This window comes from Lolium perenne, chromosome 2 (genome assembly GCF_019359855.2).
Source record: "Lolium perenne isolate Kyuss_39 chromosome 2, Kyuss_2.0, whole genome shotgun sequence".
Taxonomy (NCBI): Eukaryota; Viridiplantae; Streptophyta; class Magnoliopsida; order Poales; family Poaceae; genus Lolium; species Lolium perenne.
The window spans coordinates 47,748,331-47,755,633 of NC_067245.2; positions in this window are offsets into that span (position 1 = coordinate 47,748,331).

Sequence of the window (7,303 nt, forward strand, 5' to 3'; positions counted from 1 at the left end):
GAGCATCTACTAGCAACGGAGAGCATGCAAGATCAAAAATAACATATGACAAGTATATAATCAATCTCAACCATAGTATTCAATATTCATCGGATTTCAGTAAACACAACATGTAACATTACATAAAGATGATCTTGATCATGATAGGCAGCTCACAAGATCTAAACATGAAGCATAAAGTGGAGAAGACAACCATCTAGCTACTGCTATGGACCCGTAGTCTAGAGATGAACTACTCAGGCATCACTTCGGAGGCGGGCATCGCGATGTAGACGCCTCCGGTGATGATCTCTGAGAAGAGCTTCAAAACTCTCCCGAACTAGGGTTGACGATGGCGGCGGCGACGGAACATTTCATGGATGGAGGCTTGGGTATTTAGGTTTTTCCCGACCAGATGAATTTATAGGCGGAAGGGCGAGGTCGGTGGGCGCCTGCGGGGTCCACACCATACCTAGGCGCGGCCAGAGGGTGGGCCACGCCTAGGGGTGTGATACGTCCCCGACGTATCCATAATTTCTGTCGTTCCATGCTTGTTTTATGACAATACTTACATGTTTTGCTTGCACTTTATGATGATTTCATGCATTTTCCGGAACTAACCTATTAACAAGATGCCACAGTGCCAGTTCCTGTTTTCTGCTGTTTTTGGTTCCAGAAAGGCTGTTCGGGTAATATTCTCGGAATTGGATGAAATCAACGCCAAACCTCCTATTTTTCCCGGAAGCATCCAGAACACCGAAGAAGAGTCGGAGAGGGGCCAGAGGGCCACCACACCCTAAGGCGGCGCGGCCAAGCCTGGGCCCGCGCCGGCCTAGGGTGAGGCCACCCTGTCGACCCCCCTGCGCCGCCTCTTCGCCTATAAAATCCCTTTCGACCTAAAAACGCAGGACGAATCGACGAAACTCCAGAAAGACTCCAGGGGCGCCGCCGCCATCGCGAAACTCCAATTCGGGGGACAGAAGTCTCTGTTCCGGCACCCTGCCGGGACGGGGAAGTGCCCCCGGAAGCCATCTCCATCAACGCCACCGCCTCCACCATGCTCCGTGAGTAGTTCCCCCATGGACTACGGGTTCTAGCAGTAGCTATGTCGGTATACTCTCCCCCATGTACTTCAATACAATGGTCTCATGAGTTGCCTTACATGATTGAGATTCATCTGATGTAATCGGTGTTGTGTTTGTTGGGATCCGATGGATGATACATTATGATTAGTCTATCTATAAAGTTTGTGAAGTTATTGTTGCTGCAATCTTGTTATGCTTAATGCTTGTCACTAGGGCCCGAGTGGCATGATCTTAGATTTAAACTCTATATTATTGTTTAGATTGTATCTACAAGTTGTATGCACATGTCGCTGTCCGGAACCAAAGGCCCCGAAGTGACAAGAATCGGGACAACCGGAGGGGATGGCGGTGATGTGAGGGACACATGTTTTCACGGAGTGTTAATGCTTTGCTCCGGTGCTCTATTAAAAGGAGTACCTTAATATCCAGTAGATTCCCTTGAGGCTCGGCTGCCACCGGCTGGTAGGACAAAAGATGTTGTGCAAGTTTCTCATTACGAGCACGTACGACTATATACGGAAAACATGCCTACATAATTAATAAGCCTGATGTTCTATCTTAATGCTTTGATTCCTATCAATTGCCCAACTGTAATTTGTTCACCCAACACTTGTCACTTATTGGAGAGTTACCACTAGTGTAGATCGCTGGGAACCCCGGTCCATCTTTCATCATAATATACTTGTTCTACATGTCATTGGAAGTAGTATCAACTATCTTCTGGTGCCATTGCTCTCATATTGCTATTCTTTCTTTGTATTCTTGTTACTCGCTCTCATATTACTGCTACTTTCACATCACCCCTGTTGCTAGTGCTTTTCCAGGTGCAGCTGAATTGACAACTCAGTTGTTAAGGCTTATAAGTATTCTTTACCTCCCCTTGTGTCAAATCAATAAATTTGGGTTTTACTTCCCTCAAAGACTATCGCGATCCCCTATACTTGTGGGTTATCAAGACTGTTTTCTGGCGCCGTTGCCGGGGAGGCATAGCTCTACTCATAAGTTCACCTGGGGAGTACACTCTACCTCTCTCTCTGTTTTTATTTTTGTCTTGTTTTATTTGTCTCATATACCCAAAAATCCATAAAAATTTGAAAAACCGAAAAATTAAAAACTGCTGTTATGGGAGAACCTACAACCTACTTGGAGCTTATAGAATGCTATAATAATTATAGAGAATCAAGAACTGGTAAAATAATGAGTGCTATGATAGAAAAATTGAATACAATGGCTAGAATCTTGCTTAGACGCCATGATATAAACTGTTGCTCTCAACATGATAAGCATTTTAAATTTCAATGTGGCTCTAGTGAGGAATTTTTAATTAAGAGCTATAATCGGAATTGCTATATTCATTATGGGTTCGAAGAGGTAGAACAATTTGTCTTATTTATGGGAGCCTCCGAAATAGAATCCTTCATGGTTGAGAATTATGAAACTTGTGCTATTTGTAAGGACCTTAAAGATTATGTCTCTACTATCCTTAATTCTTGCATAGAATGCTACAGTAGGAATCCTTATATCCTTGATTATAAAGAGAGACACATTAATGCACAAGAATGCACTCACAATTTGCAGGAACCGGTGGAAGAAGAAATTGATGAACCTGAAAGCTCATTGGATGAAAAAGAAGAGGAGAGTGACGAACAAAAGGAGGAAGAATGGATTAGCTACCCATGCCAACCTTCTAATGAGAGTAACTCTTTATCTCTTACACTATTTGATTGTCCTCCATGCTTACCGAAAGAGGTTGAATGTTATGTTCCTGTGGATTCTCTTGAAATATTCCCTATGAGTAAAACTTGTGAGAATAATTATGCTACTGTTATTTATGATAATCCATGCTACTTTGATAAATCTTATGATAATGCTTTGTTTGAGCCTGATGTCGAAATGCATGGTACAAAAGAATTTTGCTTGGCAAATGTTTATGATAAAGCTCTAGATGATGGTCCTATGTTACTTGATAATATTAATTGTGCTACTAATGAAAATGGGATTGGAGAGTTCTTGACTTATTCTATGAGTCCCATATCTCTTGAGATTGATCAACTACCTTGTTATATTATTAATAAAAGTAAGTTTGAAAGTTTTAATTCCACTATTCTTGAACTTGATGAAAATTATGTGTTTGGAAATCATGAAAAGTATGCTGCATGTGATAGTTATAGTGCTGAGTTTGTTCATGAAGCTACTGAAAATTATTATGAGAGAGGAAAATATGGTTGTAGAAATTTTCATGGTACTAATACACCTCTCTATATGCTGAAATTGTTGAAGTTACACTTGTTCTATCTTCTTATGCTTGTCACTTTGTTCTTCATGAATTTATTTGTGTACAAGATTTCTTTTCATAGGAAGCATGTTAGACTTAAATGTGTTTTGAATTTGCTTTTTGATGCTCTCTTTTGCTTCAAATACTATTTCTTGCGAGTGCATCATTAAAACTGCTGAGCCCATCTTAACGGCTATAAAGAAAGCAACTTCTTGGGAGATAACCCATGTATTATTTTGCTACAGTACTTTGTTTTATATTTGTGTCTTGGAAGTTGTTTACTACTGTAGCAACCGCTCCTTATCTTAGTTTTGTGTTTTGTTGTGCCAAGTGAAGCCTCTAATCGAAGGTTGATACTAGATTTGGATTTCTGCGCAGAAACAGATTTCTATCTGTCACGAATCTGGGCTGTTTTCTCTGTAGAAAAATCACAAAAATATGCCAATTTACGTGCGTGTTCCTCAGATATGTACGCAACTTTCATTAGTTTTGAGTTTTCTGATTTGAGCAACGTAAGTATTTATTTAAAATTCGTCTTTACTGGCTGTTCTGTTTTGGCAGATTCTGTCTCTATTTTTTACATTGTCTCTTGTGGACTTTAAGCGAGGTTTTCTAGACGTAGAGGGCTGTAGCTAATGTTTTATTGAGTTCTTGCAATATGCCACTACAGGACCAAGGTGGATTCAAATTTTTTGAGTACTAACCCCTTTAATGAAGTTTATGAGAAGTTTGGTGTGAAGGAAGTTTTCAAGGGTCAAGAGAGGAGGATGATATATGATCAAGAAGAGTGAAAAGTCTAAGCTTGGGGATGCCCCCGTGGTTCATCCCTGCATATTTCAAGAAGACTCAAGCGTCTAAGCTTGGGGATGCCCAAGGCATCCCCTTCTTCATCAACTTATCAGGTTCCTCCCCTGAAACTATATTTTTATTCGGTCACATCTTATGTGCTTTACTTGGAGCGTCTGTGTGTTTATTTTTGTTTTTGTTTGAATAAATTCGGATCCTAGCAATCCTTGTTTGGGAGAGAGACACGCTCCGCTTTTTCATATGAACACTTGTGTTCTTCGTTTTATTTTTAATGTTCAATGATAAAAGTTGGAAACTACAATACTTATTATTATTTGGTTGGAAGAAGAAAATGCCTCATATGTCTTGGATAATTTGACACTTGGCAATTGTTTTGAGCTCTCAAATAGATTAAGTTTTTTCATGTAGTTTAAACCTATTAGTGGAGAACTACTGTAGAGCTTGTTGAAATTGGTTTGCATAATTGATCTCTCTTAAGGTCTAGATATTTTCTGGTAAAGTGTTTGAGCAACAAGGAAGACAGTGTAGAGTATTATAATGCTTGCAATATGTTCTTATGTAAGTTTTGCTGTACCGTTTCATACTTGTGTTTGCTTCAAATAGCCTTGCTAGCCTAAACCTTGTACTGAGAGGGAATGCTTCTCGTGCATCCAAATCCTTGAGCCAAAAACTATGCCATTCGTGTCCACCATACCTACCTACTATGTGGTATTTCCTGCCATTTCAAAGTAAATTGCTTGAGTGCTACCTTTAAACAATTCAAAATGCTTCTCAATTTGTGTTAATGTTTTATAGCTCATGAGGAAGTATGTGGTGTTTATCTTTCAATCTTGTTGGGCAACTTTCATCAATGGGCTAGTGGGTTCATCCGCTTATCCAATAATTTTGCAAAAAGAGCTGGCAATGGGATTCCCAGTCCCAAATTAATTAACAAAAATAGACACTCCTCCATGGTATGTGATTGTTGGACGGCACCCGAAGGATTCGGTTAGCCATGGCTTGTGTAAGCAAAGGTTGGGAGGAGTGTCATCATAATAAAACTATAATAAAAAGGCACTCCTTCATGGTATGAGATTGTTGGCAGGCACCCGAGGATTCGGTTAGCCATGGTTTGTGAAAGAAAGGTTGGAAGGAGTGCCACCCAAAAATAAAATAAAATGGGAGCCGCTCTTTGAAGGTTTGTCTGGCGAGGGGGTTAGAGTGCCCACTACCATTCGTTGACAACAACAAACACCTCTCAAAACTTTAATTTTTATGCTCTCTATATGTTTTTAAAACCAAAGCTCTAGCACAAACATAGCAATCAATGCTTCCCTCTGCGAAGGGCCATTCTTTTACTTTTATGTTGAGTCAGTTTACCTACTTCCTTCCATCTTAGAAGCAAACACTTGTGTTAACTGTGCATTGATTCTTACATACTTGCATATTTGCATTCATCATATTACTTTGTGTTGACAATTATCCATGAGATATGCATGTTGAAAGTTGAAAGCAATCGCTGAAACTTATATCTTCCTTTGTGTTGCTTCGATGCTTTTACTTTGAATTTATTGCTTTATGAGTTAACTCTTGTGCGAGATTTTTGATGCTTGTCTTGAAAGTACTCTCCATGAAAAGTTTTGCTACATGTTATCTATTTGTTAGCAACTATAGATCATTGCCTTGAGTCACTTCATTCATTTCATATGCTTTGTAATAGTATGATCAAGGTTATGTAAGTAGCATGTCACTACAGAAATTATTCTTTTTATCGTTTACCTGCTCGGGACGAGCAGGAACTAAGCTTGGGGATGCTGATACGTCCCCGACGTATCCATAATTTCTGTCGTTCCATGCTTGTTTTATGACAATACTTACATGTTTTGCTTGCACTTTATGATGATTTCATGCATTTTCCGGAACTAACCTATTAACAAGATGCCACAGTGCCAGTTCCTGTTTTCTGCTGTTTTTGGTTCCAGAAAGGCTGTTCGGGCAATATTCTCGGAATTGGACGAAATCAACGCCAAACCTCCTATTTTTCCCGGAAGCATCCAGAACACCGAAGAAGAGTCGGAGAGGGGCCAGAGGGCCACCACACCCTAAGGCGGCGCGGCCAAGCCTGGGCCCGCACCGGCCTAGGGTGAGGCCACCCTGTCGACCCCCCTGCGCCGCCTCTTCGCCTATAAAATCCCTTTCGACCTAAAAACGCAGGACGAATCGACGAAACTCCAGAAAGACTCCAGGGGCGCCGCCGCCATCGCGAAACTCCAATTCGGGGGACAGAAGTCTCTGTTCCGGCACCCTGCCGGGACGGGGAAGTGCCCCCGGAAGCCATCTCCATCAACGCCACCGCCTCCACCATGCTCCGTGAGTAGTTCCCCCATGGACTACGGGTTCTAGCAGTAGCTATGTCGGTATACTCTCCCCCATGTACTTCAATACAATGGTCTCATGAGCTGCCTTACATGATTGAGATTCATCTGATGTAATCGGTGTTGTGTTTGTTGGGATCCGATGGATGATACATTATGATTAGTCTATCTATAAAGTTTGTGAAGTTATTGTTGCTGCAATCTTGTTATGCTTAATGCTTGTCACTAGGGCCCGAGTGGCATGATCTTAGATTTAAGCTCTATATTATTGTTTAGATTGTATCTACAAGTTGTATGCACATGTCGTTGTCCGGAACCAAAGGCCCCGAGGTGACAAGAATCGGGACAACCGGAGGGGATGGCGGTGATGTGAGGGACACATGTTTTCACGGAGTGTTAATGCTTTGCTCCGGTGCTCTATTAAAAGGAGTACCTTAATATCCAGTAGATTCCCTTGAGGCCCGGCTGCCACCGGCTGGTAGGACAAAAGATGTTGTGCAAGTTTCTCATTACGAGCACGTACGACTATATACGGAAAACATGCCTACATAATTAATAAGCCTGATGTTCTATCTTAATGCTTTGATTCCTATCAATTGCCCAACTGTAATTTGTTCACCCAACACTTGTCACTTATTGGAGAGTTACCACTAGTGTAGATCGCTGGGAACCCCGGTCCATCTTTCATCATAATATACTTGTTCTACATGTCATTGGAAGTAGTATCAACTATCTTCTGGTGCCATTGCTCTCATATTGCTATTACTGCTGATGTGTTACTGTTACTACTGCTCTCATATTAC